The sequence below is a fragment of the Fukomys damarensis genome, unplaced genomic scaffold (assembly GCF_012274545.1).
Source record: "Fukomys damarensis isolate Sample0158 unplaced genomic scaffold, DMR_v1.0_HiC HiC_scaffold_19, whole genome shotgun sequence".
In the NCBI taxonomy this organism is placed as follows: Eukaryota; Metazoa; Chordata; class Mammalia; order Rodentia; family Bathyergidae; genus Fukomys; species Fukomys damarensis.
In genome coordinates this window covers 61,171,238-61,198,120 of record NW_022900931.1, presented here as the reverse complement: position 1 = coordinate 61,198,120, position 26,883 = coordinate 61,171,238, and the positions used below count along the sequence as shown (strand labels likewise).

General features: G+C 45.3%; 1 pseudogene; it reads left to right on the top strand.

Moving 5' to 3' along the window:
* Positions 1-1,364: 1,364 nt before the first annotated feature.
* Positions 1,365-10,707, top strand: LOC104861772 (annotated as a pseudogene).
* Positions 10,708-26,883: the final 16,176 nt, after the last annotated feature.

Here is a 26,883-nt window from a genome sequence, read left to right as displayed (position 1 = left end):
TTATCTCCCACAGTGTCTATTTCACCTGCATACCCTAGAGAGGATATTCAGTAAGTGACTGAGCTGGCGGGGATCAGGAAGACCCTCCTGAGAAGGTGCTGTCGGGGTTGTGAACAGAATGAACACTGAAAAGTGGCTGTGGACAGACACACAGGAAGAGCCTTCCCGACAGAGGGAGGCTCATGTGCCTCGTGTTTAGCTCAAGCTTAGTTTCAGCAAGGACCAAAAAAAAAAAAAAAAAGGGCTGGGCATGGTGGCTCACACCTGTAATCCCAGCATTCGGGAGGCTGAGTCAGGAGGATTGCTGTGAGTTAGAGACCAGCCTGGGCTACATAGTGAGTTCCAGGTCAGTCTCAACTACATAGTGAGACCCTGTCTCAAAAAAAAAAAAAAACAAAAAACAAAACAAAAGGCAGGTGGCAGGACTGTCATGTGTGAGAGTGACAGAAGATATGCACAGCATGGCTGGCTGGGCCTGGCAACGCAGGAGCAAGGCACATTATTAAAGCCACATTCTTGGGCATCTTGCAGATCTGGTGAGACCACAGCAGAGGCTGAGATGGGTCTGTGTAGCCACAGGTCTAACTCTCCTCCGTCTGTAAAGCCCTCCTATCAGGCCCTGCTCTGGGCTTTTGACTGTGGGCAATGAGTTATTGCCACAGATGGCCTTCTTTCTCTGTTCATGAGTCTCTTCTCTAAAGTAGGTGCAATGGTTACTGCGTGGGTTGTAGTGAAGATTAAAATCTGCATGTAAGCCAAGGCAGGTTGTCCACAAATGATAAGGATGGTTAATATTATGGATCCTTACTCTGCTCCAGGACCTGGTCGAAGTATTCACTCAAGCATGACCACAGCTACAAGAGGCCTTATTAGTAGCCCAGTTTTGTAGGTGAAGACCCTGAATCCCACAGTGACTAAATAAAACGCCTTAGGCCACCCAGTTTGGCATAGATAACTGTCCACCAAAGATCTACACTTCCCTTCCAGGGCCCGGGACCACATTTTCCAGCTCCCTTACCTCTAGGTGAACCCTGTGACTAATTGCTACCCATGTTCCATGGGTAGCAATGACTCCTGTTACTTCTAAGTCTGTGTTTGAAAAGAGATTGTGGACGTCAGGGTGACTGATGAGACAGGCTCAGAGTGACACAGGGAAGAGAACAGAGCCTGCATCGGCCTTGGTCTCTGGGTCTCTGAGTAAAGCAGAGCACACCGTCCCCCTCTGCCAATACTCCGCCTAGTACTCACGGTACAAGTAAACCATCTGTTATGTTTAAGCCATGGAAACGTAGTTTGACGCTGCGTTTGTTACAGCTGCCAGTGCTCACCTATAATACCCACAGCAAGAAAATACTCTTCTTGAGATGAGTATCCTAGAAGCAGAGACTGAGACGGGGGTCCTCTTCAAGTCCTTCATTGAGGGAGAATTCTCAAGGGAGGAGCGGTGTGGGGAGCAGGTGGGCGGGGGGATAAGGAAGGGCGCGTCTCAGCAGGAAACTTGCTGCAGTTAGATCCTACACAGCTGCACCGCAGAGCGGATCACCATGGCTCCGGACCACCGTCTGCATCCCCCCGTCTAGTTAGACCTGACCAAGGCCGGTCCCGGAGCTAAGAGCGCGAAGAGTGGGCAGCTCGTTCGGTGAGGGCTTTCCCACTGGGTCAGGTAATTCTGCAGAGCAGGGGAACTGATAGCTTATGAGCCCACACCGTCTGGTCAAGGAGAGGTGGGTGAGATACACCATGCCCACTTCAGTGCTGGACACAAGCCCGATGCTAGGGGCCGGCTTCTAACAAACAGTCAACCACGGAAGCGGGGTCGGTATTCCACAGACAGCAGCTTCCCAGGGGCATGGTACGAACACAGACAAGCACCACCGTTTATCAGCAGCGCCGTGGCATTGCACAGTGAAGGGCCCTGAAGGAGATCGTCCGCAGCGCTGCCAGTACTGGGTTTCACCGCGCTTTTCCCTTTCCCTTTTCTTTTTTATTCTCTCTCTCTCTCTCTCTCTCTCTCTCTCTCTCTGCCTCTTTAATTTTTTTGTCCTCCTTCCCCTATGTGATGAAACAGTTGCAAAATTCTTATAGAACAAGATGTGGAAGCTGGGCTGAGAGAAGGAAAGGGCTTGCCGAAGGCTTCTGAGTCAGCTGCAGTCAAGATAAAATCAGTTCTGGGCCCTGAAGCCCAGGGTCTGGCTGACTCATTCTGTTACTGTCTCCTTCACTTTGCAAGTTACTACAAGCCCAGGTTGCGCCAGAACTTTCTCCAAATATTTGCCAATGGAAGATTAAGCCAGATCCTTTGGTCTGCACTTGGGTGGGGCTTCGTCCACCAAGACAAATGTTACTCTGTGGAACTACAGCAAATACTTTCTCCATGGAGATAAATCTTCCAGAAAACATACTTTTTTCTCCCTGAGACTTTCTTCACTTGCTTTTAGCCAAAAGGCCGAGAAGCGATACCCTGAGACTTTCTTAATGATACGAGAAAGAAAAACTTCCTCTCTTCCTCTCTGGGCTTCCCCAGTCCCAGAGACCTCGTCTTGAAAAAAGGGAGAGGGAGTTGAGGGTGCAGCACCACATGAAGGGCCTGGGCTCATACTGCAATGCCAGAAAAGGAGGCAAAGGAAGAGGAAAGAGGAATAGGTGGGGAAGAAGGATAAAGAAGAAGAGGAAAAGGAGAAGAAGCACCTCCAGTCTCACCTTCTCAAAAATTACCCAAGAGTGATCTTTCTTTCTTTCTTTCTTTCTTTCTTTCTTTCTTTCTTTCTCTTTCTTTCTTTCTTTCTTTCGTACCGGGGATTGAACTCGGGTCCTTGCACTTGAGAGGCAGTCGGCCGAACCACTGAGCTAAATCCCAGGCACAAGAGTGATATAGTGATATTTCCTGGTTTTTTTATTTTTTATTTGTTTTGAGACAGGGTTTCATTATGTAGTTGAGACTGACCTGAAACTCACTATGTATCCCAGGCTGGCCTTGAACTCACAGCGATCCTTCTGCCTCAGCCTCCCGAGTGCTGGGATTACAGGTGTGCACCCCCATGCCCGGCCAGGTTCTTATTTACAACTCAGTAGCATCCACCCTTACAGTCATACCAGAGTTTAGCTGGGCTGCTTCCCAGTTTGGGACTATTAGCAATAAAGCTACAGTGAATATTCATGCACAGATCTTTAGGTAGACATATGCTTTTGTTTCTAGGGGAACATGTTTGCAAAACATCTGTCCGATGAAGGACCTGCCACTAGGATATATAGAGAATGTTTAAGCTCAGCAATAAGAAGCAATAAAAAAGATTTGAACAGGTGCTTCACCAAAAAAAGAAAGAAAGGAAAAAATAATGGTGACTATAGGTGCCACTCTGGAACTGTTGGAATGGCTAAAATGGGCAAGAGTGACCACACCAAGTGATGGCAAGGATGTGAAGAAACTGGAGCTCACACACTGCTAGTAGGGATATAAAATGAAACAACTGCTTTGGAAAATAGTCTAGCAGTTACTTTAAAATTGAAGTCTACACTTACCATGCAACTCAAAATTCCATTCTATTCCTATATTATACTTGCTAAATGGAAATCAAGTGGAATTATCTTGAAAAACATTTGGATCTCTGTGAGTTCAAGACCAGCCTGGGCTACATAGTGAGTTCCAGGTCAGACTCAACTACATAGTGAGATAAAAAAAAAAAAAAAAAAAAAAAAAAAAAAAAAAAAAAAAAGAAAAAGAAAAAGAAAAAAAGAGCCTGTTGCTGCATGAAAGTTGATGCATAAAACTGGCGCGTGCACTAGAGAGAGATCACGGGATTCCCTGAATCCACAGATGTGGTGGAGGAAGAAGCAGGAGGAGTAGGCACCATGGGATCTGACCACCTGCTGGCGTTTACCTGCCTGAGCCTCATCACGAAGCACCTTACCCTCTGGATGCTGGGTGTCACAGTTTGCCCACGAAGCACCGGCACGCGATGCACAGTTTAGGTCGCAATGCCCTTGGTGTCCTGTGGTCAGGCATTCAGAGTCCGGGGGCCCCAGTCACAGCCACAACCTACTTCCCAAACAGTGGGTGGTCATCTGCAGAAACCATGGGAATCTCCTGCTAGAGCTTCTAAGAGGCGCCGTGAAAAGATGTGCCAGGTTTTAAACATAGAGGCTCTTTCATTAATTTCTAAATACACTCGCCCAGGTGTTATTTAGAATAGTATTTTACAGTTCCACTGGGGAGATTTTGGTGGGGAGTGCGGCGGTCAACTTCTGATGCAGTCCTACTGTGCTCTGAATTGTTTGTCCTTTTATAATTTATGGCTATTTCCTAGATGGCGTATTGTCGATTATCTCTGCTCTTTGATATTTAATGAATCTGCATTTATCAGAACCTTGTTTTGCTGCTTCGGAGGCAGCATGGGATTAGTCAAGTCCTATTTCCTTGGACAGGAAGTAAGGGTTTTGCCCCATTGTATTTTTGTAACAAGGTAACAGGGTTTTAAAAAATCTATTGCGAGTGATTGGCCCATTGCAAAATAAACTGCAGAATACTCTAGAAGAGGAAAGTACTGGAATGCAGAGATTTTTGTTGTTTATTTGCAGACACAGTAACCAGCTTGGCACTCATTTGATCTTCGTGTGTGTGTGTGTGTGTGTGTGTGTGTGTGTGCATCTGCACCCTGGGGTTGAGCCCAGAGTCTTGTGCATGCTAAGCGTGTACTCCACCACTGAGACACACTTTTAGCCCTCATTTGATTTTCTAAAATAAATATTGAGTTAAAGCCAATTTCAGCTAACAAAGAACCAAATTTTAAAGGTGTTTAAGGTCAACCAGGGTGACTTTCAAAGATTAGGGGAAACAAAAGCGTTAAGAAAAAAGAGGAGAAGAGAGGAAGAGACATGAAAATAGGAGCAGGAGAAAATTAGCTACAAAATGAAGACGATGACAGAGGAAGTAGAGAGAGAACAGGGAACAGCCAAGGTTTATAAAAGGTGAAATTTAGGTCACCCGCTCCCTTCAGTGTCCCTTTGTCAAAGATAAGTGTGTGAGTGTGTTTGGTGTTGTTTCCATCTCTTCTCATCTGTTCCATCAATCGTCAGATCTGTTTTTTTGTTTTATTGTTATCTATTTGTTTATTTATTTTTGCTTTTGTTTTTGCCGGTACCGTGCTGTTTTTAATCACATTAGCTCTGCAGTATAATTTCAAGTCAGGGATTGTGATGCCCCCGCCTTGCCTTTGTTGCCCAGGATTGTTTTTGCTCTTCTAGGTTTCTTCTGATTCCAAACGAATTCTAGGAATGTTTTCTCTAGTTCTGTGAGGCATTTTGATTGGGACTGCATTAAATCTGTGTAACAATTTTGGGAGTATGGCCATTTTTCACTCTGTTCGTTCTTCCTACCCAAGAGCAAGGGATGTCTTTTCATCTTCTGATATCCTCAACCTCTCCACCCTGCTGTTTTGGTTTATACCAAGAATGTTTCCAAAAGGCCCCATGCCCTTATAGGGAGGGTTTTAGTGAGCGGATTGGACCATGAGGACCCTATAGCTAACTTGCTGTCGAGTCAGGGCTTGGCTAGGGCAGGTGGTCATCACAGGGGTGACCAGGAAGGGTATATCTCCCTCCCCGGCTCCTCTGTCTCTGCTCCCTGACCACCATGAAGTAAGCCATTTTCCTGCACTCTGCCCCTTTGCTCTGTGTTTAAGTCTGCTAAACATGGGCTGAAACTGTGAGTCAAAATAAATTTCTCCTCCTTTTTTTTTGGAAGAGATCTTTTATTTTATTTTACTTATTTTTGGTAACGGGGATCGAACTCGGGGCCTTGCACTTGCGGAGCAGATGGTGCACCGCCGAGCTAAATCCCCGACCCGAACGTCTCCTCCTTTACATTGTAGTTGTCAAGTATTGTATCTCAGCAGTGAGGGAAAGTGACGAAGATAAGCAGCTTCGACTAGCGGATCCATTTCTCTGCTTCCATTTATTCCCTTCCACTTTCTCCTCTAAAGTCATTTTTTCATCTTCCCCTTTCACTTTTAAAATCGCTTTGGCAGAGGTCTCTAACATCCTCTTTTATTGCTAAGCTTTCCAAGCACGCTCCGGGTTTGCTTTGTAGCATCTGACACTCTACTGGGCATCTTTCCTAGAATAACCTTTCTGAGGATAAACGCATATTCTTCATGATCAACCCATGATCAATCTTGGGTTTATCCCAAGATCTAAAAATTGGTTTAATATTAAAAATGGACCCATATATTTTATCACATTAACCAACCAAAAAAGACCACATGATTATTTCAATATAGGTAGAAAAGGCATTTGACTAAATCCAATTTCAGAGGGGAGGGATATTGGGTATTGAATTCAGGGCCTCGCAATTGCTAGGCAAGCACTCTACCACAGGATATCACTACACTGCCCAAGCTGGTCTCAAACTTGTGATCCTCTTACCTCAGCCTCCCAAGTAGCTGGGAATATAAGTGTGTGCCACGCTGCTTGGCTTCAAATTCATTTCTGATAAATCAGAAGCTCTCAGCAGGTAGGAGTTTTCTCAACCTGATAAAATACATCTACACAAACCCTACAAATAAAATCATACTTCATGGTGAAAAACTGGAAACTTTCTCCATACAGTCATGGGAAGGAAAAGATAGTGGTTCCCATCTGGTTCTGTTTGGACCAGGTACATTTCTGGTACTGGGGATCAAACTCAGGTCCTTGTGTTTGCAAGGCAATTGGCAGAACCACTGAGCTAAATCCCCAGCCCCTGGACCAGGTACATTTCTGGTCAGCATAGTACTGGAGATTCTTACTGGGGTAAAAGTGAAAAAAAAAAAAAAGAAGTAAAAGACCTCTCCAGATTAGATTAGAAAAGAGTAGACATTCTTTCTTCCCAGGCATGATTGGATATACAGGAAAAAAAATTCAAAACTTAAAAAAAAACTTCAAAAAAGGTACTAGAAATTGAGGTTAGAGAGGCAGTGGAATAAGTGGAATAAAAAACCAATAAGAAAGATCAACTATATTCCTATACTAGCAACCAGTGTTTACTCAGAAATAGGAGATTAAATAGTAATACCATGTCATTAAAACGTATCACTATAATTAAGATAATACCTTAATACATCATATTAAGGCACAGCCTGAATATTTCTTATCCAAAATGCTCAGAACTGAAAGTATTTTGGATTGTATCAAAGTAAAAAGCTCTTACACAGCAAATGAAACAAGAAACAGAGTGGAGAAATAGTCTACAGGGTGAGAAAAAATTTTACCAAGTATACCTCAGAAGTCTAATATCTAGAATATATAAAGAACTCAAAAAATTAGACTTCTCAAAGTAAAATGAATAAACCTTTCTTAGAAAAAATACACATTGCCAATACATACATGGAAAAAAAGTTCAACATCTCTGGCCATTAGAAAAATGCAAATTCAACCAACGCTGAGATTCCATCTCCAGAAAGAATAGCTCTCACCAAGAAATCAAATAACAGGGCCAAGGATTTAGCTCAGTGGTTCCACCACCTGCCTCAAATGTACAAGGCCCTGAATTCAACTTCCCATACCAAAAAAGAAGAAGTCAAATAACAAATACTGGTGACACTGCAAGGAAAAAGGAACCCTTCTACCTGGGAATGTAAACTAGTACGACCACTACAAAAATCAATATGGAGACTCTTATAAAACTACAAATAGAAATTCCATTAGGTCCAGCTGTTCTCCTTGTAGATATCCTCCCCAAAAGTTAAAGTAGCCATGGTACATGGGGGTGCATCTAATTCATAGCAGCACAATTCATAATAGGTAAATCTTAGAAAGCCGGGCATGGTGGCACACACCTGTAATCCCAGCACTCAGGAGGCTGAGGCAGGAGGATCGCTGCTGTGAGTTCGAGACCAGCCAGGGCTACACAGTGAGTTCCAGGTCAGTCTCAACTACATAGTGAGACCCTGTCTCAAAACAACAACAACAACTACAAAAATCTTAGAAGTGGTTGCTTCAACAGACGAATGGATAAAGAAAATTTGGTATTCATACTCAGTGGAGCACTACTCTGACAAAAGAGGGATAAACTTGAGTCCTCTGTAGAAAAACGGGTGCACCTTGAGACCATAATGTTAAATGAAATAAATCAGACACACAACTTAAATATCACATTTCTGTTATGTGAGAAACCTAAAGCACAAAGAGCAAAATAAGAAATAGATAATAGGAATCAAGGAGCTCGATCTTTTGCAGATGGGAAGGGGGCCAAGAGATAGGGGAAGAAGGAGAGAGAGAGAAGGGCAAGGGGATTAAAAAGAATTAAGATGTGTTATGAACATGTACCAACTTCCTACAATGAATGCAGTCATTATCTTCAAACAAATACTAATAAAAATTAAACTAAAACGAGATTGAGAACTGGGGTCAGCACACCATGTCCTGCAGGCCAAATTTACAGCCTGTTTTTATATAGGCTACAGAGAACTACAAAAAAGGATAAAACCAGGCATGGTGGCACACACCTGTAATCCCAGGACTCAGAAGGCTGAGGCAGGAGGGTCGCCTCAAGTTTGCAGCTAGGCTGAGCTACACAGCGAGACCCTGTCTCAAAAACAACAACAACAACAACAAGAAAACCAGAATAAAGAGGAATATGCAGCATAGAAAAAAAGTAAAAAGTAGAATCAAGGAAGTTCCTATTTCAAACAGTTAATTTCTTGAAAAGGCTGCTAATGATTTTTTAACCACAAGAAACACAAACATTAGCAGTGGGAAAGAATGGACATAACTCTAGCTGTGGTCAAGATCAATGAGTTCTCTTTTTTCTTTTTAATATCCTGGTTTATTTGGTAATGGAGGCACATGGCTGCAGGCCCAGCTTCTCAGGAAGCTGAGGCAGGTGGGTCACAAGCTTCAGGCCAGGTTTGGCTAACAAGACCTGTCTCAAAAAGAGCCACACACAAGTCTGGTGCCAGAAATCAGAATGGTTGTCATGTCTGGGAGGGACAAGAGAGTGTCTTTGGGTCAGTGTTGTAGTCCTTGATAGGGATGGTGGTTTCCTGGCAACATTCATTTTACTTCCCAGAAAAGGAGCGGCAAAATCTCTTTAAGTAGAAAAGCAATGTCCATAACACATGAAAAAGCAGCGCTTTCAAAACACACACACAAAACTCTTTCAGAGAATAGAAACAATATCCCTTACTCATTTTCCGTGAACTTATCCCCTTTGGGTCAAAACGAGACCAGGAAAGCTTGAGGAAGTATCACTGCGGGTGCTTCTCATGAACAAAGGGGAAAATCCCTCATCCAGTCTCACCAATGTGGAACAGAAATTAGAGCCGTGCGTTCTTTTCCTGGAATTGCAGATGAGTTTTACACTTAAAAGTCATTTGCTGCCTTTGAGGACATTAATAGATGAACTGTAAAAATTGTAATTGTCAGAAAGCAAACAAAACGGCTTTTGATTCATATCCATTTGTGATTTAGAAAATGCAGAGCTACGAAAAGAGGAATCCCCTCGCAAGGCATATATAAACTCTTAAATAAAAGCTATGGCCAGGTGTGGTATTCCTGCAATCCCAGCTACTCGGAGGCTGAGGCAGGAGGATCAAAACTTAGAGGCCAGAGGGGAGGAGGACGAGGCGCAGTCCCGGCCCCCTCCCCTCACCCACACAGCTCTTCCCTCCCCTCCGACCCAAGGCCCTGGCCGCTACAGGGGGAGGCACCACACCCAGGGGGCGGAGCCAGTCCAGGCTACTGTGTCATCTTTGAAAACGCTAGATGTGGGACAGTGGCCAATTTTTCCCCTTCGTTCTGAGGAAGAACTGCAGTTAATCCGTCAGGCTTGTGTCTTTGGCAGTGCTGGCAATGAAGGGTTATATATGACAGAGAATGATGAGATTTTTGCGCTTGGCACAAACTGCAGGGCTGTCTGGGGTTAGGTGACGTCCAGAGCACCCTTGAATCTTGGAGACTGGATTCTTGTTACCTTTTTTTTTTTTATTATTGCACCAGGGATCGAACTGGAGACTGGATTCTTTAAGTGACCAAAAGATAGTTTGCCTCAGTTATGGGAGTGGTCCACACATCATCCTTGCCACAACAGAAGCAGAAGGTCATAATGCATATAGCCAGCTGGGCAATGGGACAACTAGTCATGGTTTAGTGCCCTGTCGTGTCTCTACTGATTGTCAAACAAATAAGTCACTGAATTTGTCTGTGGGTCTTACCATTCTTTGGTCCTAACATCTGATGGTGAGGTGTATGCCTGGGGCTATAATAACTCTGGGCAGGTAGGATCTGGATCCACAGCTCGTCAGGCGATCCCTCGATCCCTCGCAGAGGCACTGGCTGCTTACAGAATAAAGTCGTGGTAAACACAGCACGTGGGCCGATGCACTCAGTGGCAGTGGTGACACTGGGGAGGTCTACGTCTGGGGTTACGATGGGAACGGGCAGCTGGGACTGGGCAGCAGTGGCGACCAGCCCAGCCCCTGTGGAGTGGCAGCCTTGCAGGACGTTTGTGTACAGGGGGTTGCCTGTGGCTATACACACACGTTAGTGTTAACAGAGGAAGGTCACATGTATGCTTGGCGTGCAGATTCTTACAGCCAGTTGGGCGCTGGCAAGAAAAGTAACCAGTCCTATCCAACCCCCGTCGTTGTGGGAAAGGACAGGATCGTAGAGATCACAGCCTGTCACTCCACCCACGCGTCCGCCGCCAAGACCCAGTGCGGGGCCGGTCAGTGACCATTCCTCACCCGAAAATCGTTCAAAAAAGCTCTGCCAACAAACCATTGAGCAAGAAATCTGTGAGGAGAATGCTATCACTCTGCCCTCAGCTGCTATTGTTCTGGAAAAAATCAGTAAGTGACACACAGAGAGGCAGCAGAATGGAAGTAAAAGAATAAATTTACTCATCGATAAGGGCCGATCGCACATAAGCTGTGCCTGGATCGACGACGCACTGGGTTACAGCCCCTCCTTTTATAGGGTTTTACAGCCTTGATTGCATTTGGGTGGTTGCATTCCATTCTCACAGTTCCAATCATGGTCACAAAATAGTTCATCTTTCCAACCCGGATGTAACAGTTCTTCGCAGTTGGGGAGTTTACCTTTAAGATCCGCCTAGTTATCTATTCTAGTCCATAGGAAGGGGGTATTCAGGGTCAGGGGAGCAAATGCTAGCAATGGGTTCTTTCATTTAGACACTTTTACGATCAGGTGGCTTCAGTCCCTTCGGAGCTCAGGACCTTGCTGACCCTGCTATCTCAGGGTCAGACCAAAATGCCTCAGTCAGCAATGAGCGCCTTCGGTGCCTGTCAGTTCTGAGCTAAACAAAGCAAACTGCTGTGAGAGACAGCAGAAGCCACTTTATGTTGTAATATTTTATAGGCTTTTGCTATTTATAAAGTCTTCCCTATCACTATGAAATACCATGCCGGATTTAGAAGAATTCTGCTTCAGGTTTTGCATAAACCATCAGATTGTTGTAACACAGGCTTCAGGGTTTGCAGAAATGGACGGAGATCTCCCGAAGAGCTTCATCGGCAAAGCCAGCAGAGTTGGAGCATTTCAAAATTGATCCTCACCTGCACAAAAGGACAGAGTTTTGGTGACTTTCTGTTTCCCCTGTGGAGAAGCTGGTGATGACTAATTCTTAGCAATGTTTATGATGAGCTAGGTTTGGTTTTTATCGAGACAATGATAATGGGTCTTATCCATCTGCTGAAGTCAGAGTTTAAAAAGAAAGCACTGAATGGTGCGATCAGATAGGGCTGTGCTCAAGGAAAACCAGGCAAATGTCTTATTGTATCTGCCCTTTTTTTTTCTTTTGAGTCACTTTATTTGGATAGCTTTGGTACATTGGCGTATTGGTTGGTGCCGTTCTGGCCAATACTATAAAGCTAGATAAGCACTGACTTCGCTATGACATTTTCAGATCCAGACAGTACCTTGCACATAACAGGCACGCAAGTAATTTATTGTAACTATTAAAGGTGGCTTGAGAACAGATTTGTTTATGGAATGGAATACTGGATTTAAAATAGCCTATAATTATGAAGGTTCATATTCTTCTGATACACTGTTCTGAGGAAGCGTGATTAATTTAGTGCAGGGATGGTGAACCTTTTCGAGCTTTCAGGGATGACAGCTCACCACGGAACATGTGCCATCGGTTCACCACCCCCGGTGTAGATCGTTCACTGGGATTCGCGCAAGGCCTTAGCAGTTAAACTGTCAAAGGCCCAAGGGCTAATTTTAATTTTCTATTAATTCTGAGTCTTTGATTACTTGTGAGATTACTGAAATATTATCTCTATACAAAGTTTATTTCAGGGGGCCAGACTGGGCAGTTTAATGAGACCCTGTTTCAAAAATGAATGAATGAATAAAAATAAATAAATATAAAAGCGCTGCAAATGTAGCTCAGTTCAATGCCCAGGACTAAAACTTTAAAATATTCATGGGAGGCCACTGGCTTGGATCAGGGATGTATGATGGTTCCGACAGAACAAACCAGTATGGAGTCACTCCTGCTGAATGAAACAAGTTCGTGAACACACTCCTGCAACAAATGGCTGAGTTCCCATTGGTTATGGCAGTTGAGTGACAGGCAGTCACAGGTGTCAGTTGTAGGCAGCCAACTGATCCAAAAAAGACAAAGCAGTTAACGTCTACACCTCACTCCTGGCTCTACACCCCATTCTATTTTCTACCCATAAATATCACAGGACCATAGTTCTTTAAACACACACACACACACACACACACACACACACACACACACACACACACACACACACTCAATGGGCTTCTGGAGACCTGCACAGTGTCGTGGGGCGGTTAGCTCAGAGACCTCTGTGAGGGCTGAAATAGATGGCAGGTTTCAGAGAGGGCAGGAGCGTGGGCGTTGGAGGGAGCGGGCAGCTGACATACAGGGAAGAAGGAACACTGTTCCCAACACAGGGCACACACTGTGCTCTGCGATGGCTGCACGTACAGCAGATCTCCTAGGCCAGGCTGAGGGTGTCCCGGTGCCAGCCCTGCAGGAGGGTATGGAATCCAAGTCTGTGCCACACATGGCTGGGATGGAGGTTCATAGTGACTCCAAGTGTACCTACAATTCCAAACTAAAAAGGCTGTGCCTATAAAATAAGAAAATACCTTCATGTTTTCTATTGAATTGCAAGTCCCCACAGCATAATTACCATCATCTAAATTAAATTAATACATTCAGTGACTTCCTGGGCTCCTCCCCCAGCACGCTCAGCCTGCGCATGTTGTGCCCAAGTCGCGAAGTCCCCAAAGACCACCAAGGAGTCATGTCCGATGCAATTGCAAGAGGAGTTTATTGCAAGCTCGAGCTTGGACTCTCAGGTGTTACCGTCACAGCGGCTTCAGACTGAGAGCCCAGATCCAACTTTGAACCAAGGTTATATAGGATTTTTCTGTTACTATTTTTAGTTTTCCCTTGTCATCAAGAGGGCACATTGGAACATGACCTAATGCTTACATTTGCAAATTTATTATGGGGTGCTGGGAGGGTACATATTGGAAAGTTACCTAAAGCCTTTAAACAATTAAGTCCTCTTTTTCAGTAGACAATTAATTCCTCTTTTCTGACTTTTTGCTAACTAAGATATATTACTATTTATGTCCACTATAATTAATTCCTATATCAGCTATAACTAATTCCTATACAAAGAAGCTTTTATATCAACTATACTTAATTCCTATATTAATTGAATTACAAAAAGAAGCTTATCTTAAAAACAGGAACAGAAGCAGGGTGGAGATGCCCGAAAAGAGGAACTGCAATTGTCAAAGCACAGAGAAACTACCACATAGAATGGAAACTGTCACACAGAATGGAATTTTTCAGAAAGGAACTTTTGCATTTGCTCTATTCTGGGTAAGAGGCATGGAGCCCACCATGACCTGGAAACTTGGTCCTCACACACACACTTGCAGGATGGCGGACATAGTCCCTGCCTGCCTTTTTCTCCCTGCTCAGTGACTGGCACTTCCCTGGGATGACTGATGATCAACACTCAGAGCCTGAGAGCTGCTCCCACAGCCGACCAGGAAGACGGGCTCCACCTCCCCCCAGCCACTCACACCGGTGGGGACTCGAGTGTGGTAACGGCACCCCAGGGCCTCAGAAGAGGTGGGCAACAGAGCCGCACTGTGATACGGACAGTGAGCTGGTGTAGGACTGAGGGCCTCAGGCACGAAGAGAAGCAGCAGCTGGGAGCTCAGGAGCGGAACTGAGGAGCCTCGGCCAGAATTCCTGAAAAGGTAGGTTCTGGGATGTTTGCAGGGACGAGGCTGGATTCCCAGAAGAGCTCCTCTGGCCCATTGTCTCCGTCTGTAAGATTCATCAAGCTGTGTATTTTCTGGCCACCCAAAAACTTGCCTCTCCCACCTGCAGGAATGGCAGCCACTCCCCATGCCCACCTGCAAGAACTCACCTGGGTTCCACCATGGTCTGTTTCTAGGAAGAGGTCCCAGGATCTCCTCTATCCTGCATGGCAATGGTGGGAGAACTAATTTTCCCTCAGTTACCAGAGTGGATGCACATGAAGTCGGTGGGCAGGACCACACACTCCCACCTCATGTTCCCGACTCTAGGTGACGGTGAAGACCAGGGACTCCCTGTCCCGTCAGACTCTGATGGGAATCTGTGCCATGGTGGCTGTCGCATCCCTCCTGATTCTCCCAGGTGAGGGCACTGCTCGGGGGACCTGGGAGAGCCTCTCTCGCTATAGAAGGCCCAGGGAAAGGTTCTCCAGCAGCTCTGTCAAGGCCCCGATCCTAAGTAACAAAGACTTTGAGGACACTGACTCCTGTCCTTTCCCCCAGTGGCCACACACAGGCAAGGGCACCTGTACCTCGACTATTAGGCCAGTGTGCCTGACTGCTCACTCCCTGATGACCTGGGCACTGGTGTTGGTCCCAGGTTACCACTCGGTGCCACCACGCCCTTCATGTGAGGATTCTTCCTTGGTCCCTGATGCCTTTTCCAGGGGCTTCACCCTGGGGAATCCAAAGCCTGTCTGGAGAACCACTAGTGAGCAAAGAAAGTAGCTGCATTTGTCTTGAGATGGTTGAGGGTCTCATCAGGTCAGGGAAGGGCGTGTGCGCCCTCTAGTGGTCGCTTCCTGCCAGAAGCGCAAAGGGGGGTTCGATGATGAGCGACTGACCCTGGACAAAGGGCAGGTGCAGAGGATGGAAGAGTAGATGCAGGAGGAGCGGGCTGGGGCCAGGAGTTGATGAGAGAAGTGCCCAGGAGCAGCGTGAGCGGACATCAGCCACCTGACACGGAGTAGGGCCCCGGGCAAGGGGCTTGGTGTCATCGTGCACCCAGTGGTCAGTCTTTGTATTTACAGCGGGTCTTGATTGGCCCTGGGTTTTTCCTTGTATGACCTGGTGTACTTAAAGCGTTGCCAATTGCCACAGCCACATTCTTGGTCTTTTCCTGATCCCTTCTCCTTTCGTCCTCATCGAGAGCCTGACTGTTGAACACAGAAAAAGCTGTGTCCAGCATTGGGTCACGTGGGTCTGGGGTCCCATTTGTAAACCTACCTGAATCTTTTGAAGATAGTGGGTTGCCAGCTTCTAGTGGAGTTTTTGAGGATTTATTGGCTGAGGGTTATAAAGAGTAGGTTGGGGAGACTGTCCGGTGTGTGTGCGCACACGCGTGTGTGCATGCGTGTGTGTGTGTGTGTGTGTGTTATTGGAGAGGTGGGAGAGGCCCATAAGTGTCCGGTGGGCGCGGCAGCGCGTGTGTGCGTGCGTGTGTGTGTGTGTGTGTGTGTGTTATTGGAGAGGTGGGAGAGGCCCATATTCCGAGAGAAGACGGGATTCTGAGGATGGGGCCATCAACGATATTCCTTGACTTTTTTTTAATGTACATAATTCGTAGAGTGTCTTTCTGTACCCATTTTATACAGCCCGATGGCAAGGAGGCTGGGATCTGCGCGGTGTTTCCCATGGAGTGTCCAGGGGCCTGGAGAGAGAGAGAACTGCCCTCTGTGGTCTGTCAGAGGGCACCCCTCCCAGAAGGCAGCACAGCCATGAGTCCGCGAGCAGCCTTTGTGAGACTCAAGCACTCAAGTGCTCTGTCCTGAAGTGGTGGTGACAGCAGTGTCTTCACCGGAGCTCGCTCAGCCTTTTCACTCTCCGTACTGTGGCCCCCTGACTCCTTAGGGAGAAGGCTGGAGGCCTGGGACTTCTCTTAGCCCCTTGAGAAATGGCAGATCAGGGCAGAGACCTCCCAGGGTTCCCCTGACCATCTGGGAAATGATATCTCTTGCAGTCATTCCATCGCTGCCTTGGTACTTTAAGGAAATAGAGGTAGAATGTCCCTTGTGCACTTGAGTGGAGGGGAAAGAAAGGCTTATAAAGTAATTGCCTGAATTTTTGAAACGAGGGGTTCCACCCTGCCTCAAAATCCTTCCTCTCACCTTCAGACTGACTCCTATCCTATTTTAATAGCCCCTCAGAAGTTTTTCTCCAAACTCCCCAAAATGAAACAACTTGGGTGCCTTGCCACCCTAGTGCTTAGACCTCTCCTCTTTTGCCATCATCACCTCTGTTCGTGGGTGGTCTTCCAAGGGTAGCATGTAAGCCCTGCACTTGTGCCGCATTATCCGGCAGAGAACAGGGTCAAAGTTGTAGTAACAGGAAAAATACGGATTTCTCAGTAAGAATAGCCTCCGTGATCTTTGGAAGAAAAAAGAAGCTTGCAACCGGAAGATGTCATGGCGGACGGTGGTGTCTTGACAGGTGACTTATTTGAAGTGCAACATCTCCCCCTGCTGGCCAAAAGGCAGGAGAGCAGCAGAAAGCTGCAAAGCCGTCCAGCCCCAGTGCCAGGCCAGAGGAGGCCATAGGGACTGGAAAGGGCTGGAGCCGCGAGGGCACTGGGAGTGAGCAGGGTGAGCGCGAGGGAAAGAGGAACAGCCACGCACAACTGGCGGGAAGCCGCGCCGCTGGTACCCAGACCAGGCCCCGCGGCCGGTAGGAAATAGGAGGCAGCCTCGGATCCACAGGTTGAGGCCAAGCTTTAGAGGGAGTCGCTTTCTGCCTGGGCGCCCCTGACCCCAGCCCGCACTGAGGATGCAGGGCGCAGCCGCGCATGCCTGGGGCGCTGCCCTCACCTGCACTGACCTCGTGCTAATTGCAGAGATTCCTGGTCCCCAAACCTTTGGGCCATTTTCTGCCCCAGGCGGGCTGTGGGCGTGCCGCGCTGCTGTGCCACCCTGCCTTGGAGCCGGCCAAATGTGGACTGAAATCTCTACAAACTGGGAGCCGAAGTAAACCTTTTCTCCTTTGACTTTAGGTGTTGGGTATTTTGTCTCAGCAACGTGAAAAGTAACCAAAACATGCCCTGATCTCTTGCCTCACTCATTTTCATAAGGAATAGGACAAAAAACAAGTTTTGGCTGCAAAGGCAAGAGAGCTTCTGTCCTCTGACCCCACCGCTCATTGATGTATATATAGATAGATAGATAGATAGATAGATAGATATAGATATAGATATAGATATATAGATATATAGTAGTAGGAATCGAACTCAGGACCTTACACTTGCAAGGTAGGCAGCGGCACCACTGCTCCAAACCTGTGAGATTACACCTCCTATTCAACTCTTCGGTGTTTTTAGGGGAGACTCTAACCATGATTCTGCACAAAAGCACTTTATTACATACCCTGTTTTTACTGTCATTAAATGAGATCTACTGATGGATTCCATCTGCTACAGGAATTTCTCCCTCCACCCCAGTACCAGGGGTCAAACTCAGGGACTTCTGCTTACAAGGCAAGTTTGGTGCCACTGAGCTAAATCCCCAGCCCAGCTACAGAGATTTCTATACGGCCAGCAGTTGCTTCTCCTTTGCCATGTACTTGATTTCCACCCCTTTTCTACGATGGCGACCAGACTCTTATTGGAACTGCCATGTGGTCCTGCTGGGTCTGCACACAAAAATCAGATGTCCCTTGACATGCCGGTCATACAGTGGAACAAAGCAAGCAAATGTTACTGATGTGCTGTATAATCTATGGAGCCCCATCAATGAGACAAATAAACGGAGAAAAGAAACATTGAGAATAAGTGTCATCATCTAGCCAGCTGCCACTGGACCCGCCAAGGACTTTTTGGCAAATACGTACGCACTGTCACTACTGGACTTCCTGTTCAGAGTCGTTGCCAAACACAACTCCTCCTGGATTTTGCCGAGCAGTGCTACTAAAGTTTATACACCCCTGGTAGACATCCCATGTACTGTTGTTAGATCCTCAAACTTCTCCCTGTTAATATGGATTAACCCAAATTTCTCCTGTTAGCACCTGCTGTTAAAATTCACTAAAACTCACCTCTCATACATATCTCCAGGCATTTTCTGTTTCTCAACAAACTATCCCACTAACCTAATACCTGAACAATGGACAGAATGACTGGAAAAAAGTCACCTGGCCAGAGAAACTCCTGTGAATGTGGAGATTAAAAAAGAGAACAAACCTGGGGTCTGGAGAATCCCAAGGTGTTCGGCTACTTCCATGCTTTTGTCAGTGGGGTGGAGGAGTGTGAGTAAAAAAAAAAAGAAAATCCCAGATTCAGGGATTTAGCTCAGCAATACCATACCTGCTTCACAAACACAAGGTCCTGAGTTCGATCCCTGGTACGAAAGAAGAAGCGGGGGGAAGGCCCAGATGATACTCCAAAGGTTAGTGGAAGTATTATCAGTTGTTAGTGAACAATAGAGTTTAAAACAATAACAGAGATGTGTAAGAGTGCGGCATCTGTAGAGTGACAACTCCCCAAGGTAATGTGAAATCAGCTGGAGCTCTTCTCAAAGCCCAGGAAGATGGAGGCTGACGTGGCTCTGATTATCAGACAGAGCTACACCCGGAGCTGAATCCTGAGCTGGTGTGTGGAACTGATCAAGCCTGCACTGGGTCCTAGCTTGTGGCCACCCTGGCGTTGGCTCCTGTTGGGAATCCGGGGAAGAAGAACAAGTCTTCCTGGAGGCCCAGTGACAAGCTAAGGAGAGCTCATGGGGTGATTCTTGGCTTCTTGGGAAATTTATCTCAGATTCTAGTTTCGTTTGATGGCATCGGCCAAGTAGCAAGTGTAAAATATGTTCTGTGAACGCCTTACTATAGTTTTTAAACTGCTTACAGAATCGACTTGCTCCTCTACTAATTTCTGTTTGTAGTAAGATAGCTTTTTCCTTCAAAGTCATACTGTTCTGGCCGGCACTAGCTGAAATCTAATAACTCTGAGACCAAAGGTAGGGGGAGTGGAGGGAGAGGGAGAGAGGGAGAGAAAGAGAGAGAAGAAAGTTCTAAGTGTGAGCATGTTCGTCAGTAAGGAAAGATTTGCATGGTACAGTAAGAGTTTGTCCCAGAATAAAATGACTTGCATTGCACCAAAATAGATGAGGAAAGATAAGGGCAAAATCAAAAGTTCTTAGGAAGTCACAAAGGGTTTGCAAAAGATGAAACTTATTAAATGAAATTTTATACATGTGACTAAGTAGGTCACCGTAAAAGAGATTATTTATGTGTCACCACGCCCAGCCTAGCCCGATTATTTTTTCTAACCAAACTTTGATGCACTGCTACACACAGCAAAATTCAATCCTCTATGTTTAAAGTGGTATTTCTGATATTTCCCTAAGTACCTGATTCTATTCTTAGTAACATTTACAAGACCTGGCCTAAAAAAACAAACATTTTGTCATTTGTCCAGATAATTTCTCACATTTTTTTTTTTTTTTGCTGTGCTCACTAGGGTTTGTTGTTGTCATTTCATATTACATTATTTTTCTTTTTCAACCTTCTTTTTCTGAGGAGCAAACCCAGGGAAAGTCAACCCCATGCCAATCCTTTTTATTTATTTATTTATCTGTTTTTTGAGACAGGGTCTCACTAAGATTTCCAGGCTGGTCTCGATTGCACTTTTCTGCCCCAGCCTCTAGAGTATCTGTGGTCACTGCTGTGGGCCACTATGCTCTGCAGTTATGGATCTCGTGGAGAACCCTGCTATCTGAAACCTACTCTGTATCTATTTGCTTTGACTAAATAAGCATTTTGTTATTGTGTATGTGTGATGCATTCATACATCGGGTAATACGTCTATTCGTGATCGTTAACACTTTCTTAAATTTATAAAAGATTTAAAGATGTTCCTTGACTTTGGTTAATGTTAAGTTGCGTAGGCTTGTCAGAGATAGTACCGCTCTGATAACTAAATGGATGTAACACTAATTACTTAGAGAATACACCCATAAATGGAGCCCATCCCAGTGATCCTGGTATAGTACTATTTGCTATGCTGTCCCTTGAAATTCTGTAGAAGCATACCTCCAGAAAAAGACTTCTAATCTAGTGCCTTCCCTAGGCCATCACCCATGAAAACAGATGTTCCACATACCCATAAAGTAGCCGGAGATAGCTCAGTGGCGCTGGGCTAGACTGTTGGAGAGAATCGCTCTGGCCCATGGACTCAGCCTGCAGCATAGGCTTCAGAGAGCTATGATCTTTCTGGTTTTCCACAGGCTAGTAACTCCCAACTCCTGGGACAGCAGCAGCTCTGCACTTCTACCTACCAGAGTTCCCCTGGATTCTTCCATTATCTGATTCTACAAGGAGGTCCCTGCCCACCTCCGGGATGCATGGGGCAGCAAGGAAATGCAGTGTCCCCCTGATAACCAGCAGATGGTCCGGCTGACAGGGTGGGCCTGAACACATGCTCCAAGCTCCTCATCCCGTACTAGGGGACAAGGAAGCCCATGGAACAGCTTCTCCCTCCAGTCCTGCTGGGCATCTGTGCCATGGTGGCTGTCACATCCCAACTGATTCTTCTAGGTGAAGTCACTACCTGCGGGACCTAGGCGAATCCAACTCTAGAAGGTTCAGCCCTGCCAAGGCTCATGTACACAGATCCTAAGTGACAGCATTAGACACAGGCTTTTCCGATGTAGCCACACGTAGACAGGGGGACTTGGGCCTGAGGATCCGGCCGAACTTCCCCTCCAGTGACACAGGCTCACGATGGTCTTCGGTGGAACTCATGTATGTTGCATGATCCGTTGTTGCTGCGGGCTAATGTCTCATGTGCCTTTGCCCTCCTTTCAGACTACCAAAAAGTGATGGTTTGGGCGGGGGACTTAGCTCAGTGGTTCCACCATCTGCCTCGTAAGCACAAGGTCCTGAGTTTGAACCCTGGTACCAAACAAGACAAAACAACAAAAAAAAGTGATGGTTTTATGAACAACAAAACCTGCTATTTCTATGTCTCCTTTAGATCGGTCAGGATGAGACATGTGGTTCCTGCCTAGGCAGGACAAATGCCTCTCCTCACTCTTAAGTAGTAACAAGAGGATGGACCAGCAGGACATCTGCAGCTCCTTCAGTATAAGGGCTCACAATCTTGGGGGAGGATGAGTAACAGAGAAGAAGTGAGAGATAGGTAGAGAGGAATCAAGGAAATCATGACTGAAAACTGTACTTTGAGGAAGACTGCAACTTCCAGGGCCCCCCAAAGTTACCCGAGGTAATGTAAACCAGCATTGCTTCGGTTACATTTAGGCCCCTTCCCTTAAAGACCCACCAAACCCCAAATTCCACAGGAACTTTTGAAAGTCCGTAAATTAGCTTAATTGAGACAGTAAAGAGCAGGAGCCTGATCCTAAGATAAAGAAACAGGTTGAGAGATTTTTTTTTTAATGGGATTTATCTACACAACCTAATGCTAATAGTTTCCAGAGATGCTAAAGGCTTGTTTGCTCTCTGTAATAAATTGCTGTTATTCACTACCTAGACTTTGCTTAAATTATTTAAAATTTGACTTTAAAAAAGCCACTTTGCTTTTACAGAAAAGCCTTATAAAGTTCAGAATCAAACACATGGGGCTTTTCCACCTCAAATGTGTTGTAAGTTCTTATCTAGCTGTTCAGGGCTCAGATCTATATATGATATAGTTTGAGACACAGATATAAATAATCACATGAGTTTTAAAACTACTGATAGGGCTGGGGATTTAGCTCAGTGGTTCTGCTGCCTGCCTCGCAAGCGCAAGGACCCAAGTTCAATCCCTGGTACCAAAAAAATAAAATAAAATAAAATAAAAAAAAAAACTACTGATAAGCTATTTGGAGATGGCACATTTATAATGACCTAAAAGGTGTGTTGCTGTTGTAAACTGACCATATATCTTAACAGTATGTCTTTTGAGTAAAATATTTCTAATTACAAACATTTTGTACCGAGGAAAATGTTTTAGAAAAAAAATTTAAAATGTAACATGCAGGGATTAGGTTAGGATCTTTGATTAGAACAATAAAGCTTAGGATAAGGATCTGTTCTTAGTAAAATTTACAGCAAAAATGGTACCAAAAATAAAATAAAATAAAATAAAAAATAAAACTACTGATAAGCTATTTGGAGATGGCACATTTATAATGACCTAAAAGGTGTGTTGCTGTTGTAAACTGACCATATATCTTAACAGTATGTCTTTTGAGTAAAATATTTCTAATTACAAACATTTTGTACCGAGGAAAATGTTTTAGAAAAAAAATTTAAAATGTAACATGCAGGGATTAGGTTAGGATCTTTGATTAGAACAATAAAGCTTAGGATAAGGATCTGTTCTTAGTAAAATTTACAGCAAAACTTTAAAAAGAAAACTTTTACATTTGTCAGAATAATGTGTTATGTTCTCTACTATCTTGCCCACTTTAAATGTTTAGAAACACTAAAGCCTTAGGAAGCTCATGTTTACTTAGATATCTGTAAAAGGTGTGTTTTGTGATTCTTGAGAGCTAAACTACTCTTCTGTGTAATTTGCCACTTTAAAAAATTTTTTTTACAAATGTAAGTGTCCTAGTGTCCTAGTATATAGCAATCAGTGGTGACTGTCGTCTTTATATGCTGTAAAAGTAACTGAATTATTTCAAAAATTGCTACCTGGTGTGTAGTCCTATAATTGACAAAAGCTGTATTTCTCTTGAACGATAAGACACAGTAATTTTCAAAAATGTATTTTCATAGTGGTTAAAGTAGACATCGAAGTGCCCAGATAGATGTCAAGTAGTCCCACCTGCATGCCTGTTCTGAGTTTTGGTTTGTTTTTTTGTTTTCGGTATGGGGGATCGAACACTGGCTCTTGTGCTTGTAAGGCAGGAGGTGGAACCACTGAGCTAAATTCCTGGCCCAACTGCTTGGAGTTTTTGAAGTCTGGAAACTATAAATTGAAACATATAGTTAAAAATACAGGGTCCAAAATATAGCATTAGAAAGAATAGTGATCCCGATAGTTAATAACTGTTTCCATCAAGAGAAAATAGAAATCCAAGTCCAGACCAAGATACCCTGGAGGGCGAGGGTCAGACAGGACCTAGACTTGTTGAAGGTGTTCAAGGGCTGTGGACACCTTGCTGGAGCTGCCTGGAATATACACACGGCTCTCTGTGTCAGTAATAATGTGCATTCTGCTGTGAGCTGCAGTTGGAGATCTCAGGCCATCCTCTTTGGAGCACTGCCCATTGCATTAGTGCTTAAGAGAGATCCTCTGCACGGTGTCACCGAGGGCACTCTGGGAACAGAAAATGTCATGGATGAAGAGAGCCTGTGGCGGCCGCCCCAGGGCCCTTTGGTCTTGCTGCTGGACCAACTGAAAGGATGAGTTTGATCCTGCAGGCCTTCAACTCTGGGGGCAACCTGATGGCCAGTGATCCCCGTCGTACACTTGGCAGGACTTGGCGGCGTCCTGCCCTTTCGAAGGTGACCCTTATCTCATGCTCTGTGGAAACGTCCTGGCCTTCCACAGCCATATCAGATCATGAACTGCCTTTAGAGCCTTAGGATACTGGGCCCGCCCCCCCAGAGGGCAGTGCTTTTTTCTAACCTCATTTGTCTTTCTCCTGGATCTCTTCCTGGTCCCAGTTACAAAAGACCTCAGTGGTTACCTTGCCTGGGACATCTAAAGAACTATCAGGACCAAGTGGGTGTTTTTTTTTTGGTAACTTCTTATTTACATCAGTGGAAGTTTGGGTTATAAATTTATCCTTGAGGATTATTTCTCTCTCTAAGGAGTCCGGGAACAGAGAGATGTATTTAGTTAAAGGGTCTTGGAGTCATTTTTAGAAAGACTGAGGATTTTCTTCATTGCCCTGATTCATAGTTGATAATTTTAGGGCTGGGGATTTAGTTTAGTGCTGCTGCTGCTTGCCTCACAACTGCAAGGTCCTGAGTTTGATCCCTGGAACCGCCCCCCCAAAGTTGATAGTTTCAACTTGGAGCTTGGAGAGTGTCCTTTGTAAACCCTCAAAAATGTAGACCTGAAAAATGTTTGCATAGTGGGGATCCTCTCCTGGGACTGCCTGTTTCCCTGTGCCATATGATTTCTCCCTTTCCTTTAGATCACCAGGCCTCTCATAATGAATTATATGTAATTCATCTCCAAAGACCTCTGCCACCTGTAAGGCAGCTTGCTTTCCATTGGGGGATAGTGTCTGACTTAACATGAGCATAACATTTCCAAGTTAGATCAAAAGGCTGAATTAAACCTTGAAATATCTCTATGTACTTATCAGTATCATCAGAAAACTTCTATAAGTCCTGTTTGATCTGTTTTAGATCTGCCAAGAAAAATGGCTCAGAGACTTGGATGGTGCCAACTTCTCTCCCTCCCACATCCTGGAGTGGGTATAAACCCCCTCTGGAGGTTTCCTTTTCTCTGAGCAGCGTCAGAGGTTCTAAATAGGGCAGAGGAGGCAGAGATGGAGTTGTTTGAATTCTTGTGGAGCCTTGTGGGGCCATAAGCATTATGGGTTCACATTTATATTGTTGAAAAAGTTGAGGGTTATCCCAAAGTGAAACATTAGTGGACATAACAAACTTCCAGTCCTTGCTTTTCTCTCTCTTACAGAACAATTCAGACTGAAAGATGGTGTTGTAATTTATACTTCCCTCCAGCTACCACTTTTTCCCATCTCCCAGGGAGCTTACAGGCCATGCACAGGTGCAGAAAAGGATTAAGCAATGTTTCTTTAAAGTCTGAGGTCAAAGGAGTCCCAATATCTCAGCATGTGCTCCAGGGAGGTGTGGGAAACTGAGGTTGGCAGCAGTGGTCTCATTTTGAAAGATGAGGAGGGAGAAGGTGTCCCTATCGATCCCCCTTGGGCTGTCCCTATGGCTGAGGTGTCCCTCAACTTGTATCCCTCCAATGCAGGCAGCTATGCGCTGGAGTTGCCAGAGGAAATGGGTGGGGCGGACTGTCCACCCTCACGGGCACATGTGCCTCTTTTCCTCACGATCCTGTGACGCCGTGGTCCGTACCAGCTACTGGTTTCTCCTTTCCCAGCCCCAGTTTACATCTCTGCATATACATCTGGATCGCAGCTGCTGTCCTCCCTGGTATACTCCAGAGAGATCAAGACAGGAGTGAGCGGTTCCCTGGAGACCAGTAGGGTTGTAGCAGTTACCTCCCTTACTATCTGCTGTGGCCCAGATTTACCATCAACCCCGCAAGGGTCCATAAAATTGTTTGCTGTTTTATCAAGGAAATCGCCTGTACTTTATAAGCAGGGACACTGACCCCCTCTTGGGAGACTCATAGTCCTCCCTGTTCCAGCCAAGAATATCAGATGCCTGGTAAGTACCTTTGCAGGCGCTATTCCTTCTGGAGGAGAGCAGTAGAGGGAGGGGACATAAGAGTCCGAAAGGATGGGCCTAATCCAGCAATATTTTCCTACACAGGGCACGAGAACTTTATCTACCGGGCTCAATGCTGCCTCCCAAGCCTCTGTATGGACCATCATGTCATCTGCAAACAATGACAGCTTAACTTCTTTATTTCCTATCTTTATTCCTTTTATTTCTTCCTCTTGTCTAACTGCTGTGGCTAATGTTTCTAGAACTAGATTGAACAGGAGTGGTAAATACCGAATAATTTCTCTGGTGTGAGAACATGAAAATGTCAATAAGGATCAAAACGTATAACAGATAATCTGAAATAGGAAGCAAAGGTCAAAAGGGGAAGGGGGGTGGGAGGGGGAGGGTAAAGGAAGAAATATGAGAAAAGGAAAAACTGGAAACAGTCTTTGTAAATAGGGAGGGGCGGAGGGGGTGAAGGGAGGGCAGAGGAATGGGGAAAAAATGAGAACTGAGATCATGTAAAGGTACAAGATCCCAGTGATGGCTGTATACCTGTATACCTAAAAAGTACCAATGAACTCAATTAAAAAACCAAACCAAACAAAATCTGGGGGTCAGGGGTTGCAAATGGAGAAATGGGGGAGGAAAAGAAAGCACTCTCCAGCCTGGCTCTTACCTCCTTAACCATCCCGGATGGATCCTCAAAGCTTTTACTGTCCAAGCCAGGTTGGTGTCTCATAAAGTCGAAGAATGAAACTGGAAAAAAGAGGCAGTTAAGAGGAGTGTTTACTGGAGGTATATGATAAAAGAAAGCTCTCAATAGGCAGAAAAGAATCCCAAAACAAGGTTGCCAGCCTGGGCTTTTTGTCCAGGGTCTTCTGTACCTAGGTGGTCAGGTCTCTGGCCATAACAGATCAAGATGGACTTCGCCTAGAGAATTTGGGTCTGGACTGTCCATGTCCTAATATGACTGAAAGAAAAATGGTGCGTGCAGTGGCCGAGAACTGATCAAGTCCTCTGCCCCGCCAGGAAGCTTGGGGCTTAATTAAGGAGCACAAAGTGAAAGGGAGAAAGTCAGTTGTAGCAATCATGCCCCTGTGTTTTCCTTTTTTGTTTTGTTTTGTTTTTGTACTTTTGTTTTGTTTTGTTTTTGGTACCAGGAATTGAACTTGGGTCCTTGTGCTTGCAAGGCAGGAGGCAGAGCCACTGAGCTAAATCTCCAGCCCTTCTCTGTGTTTTCTTTACATTCCC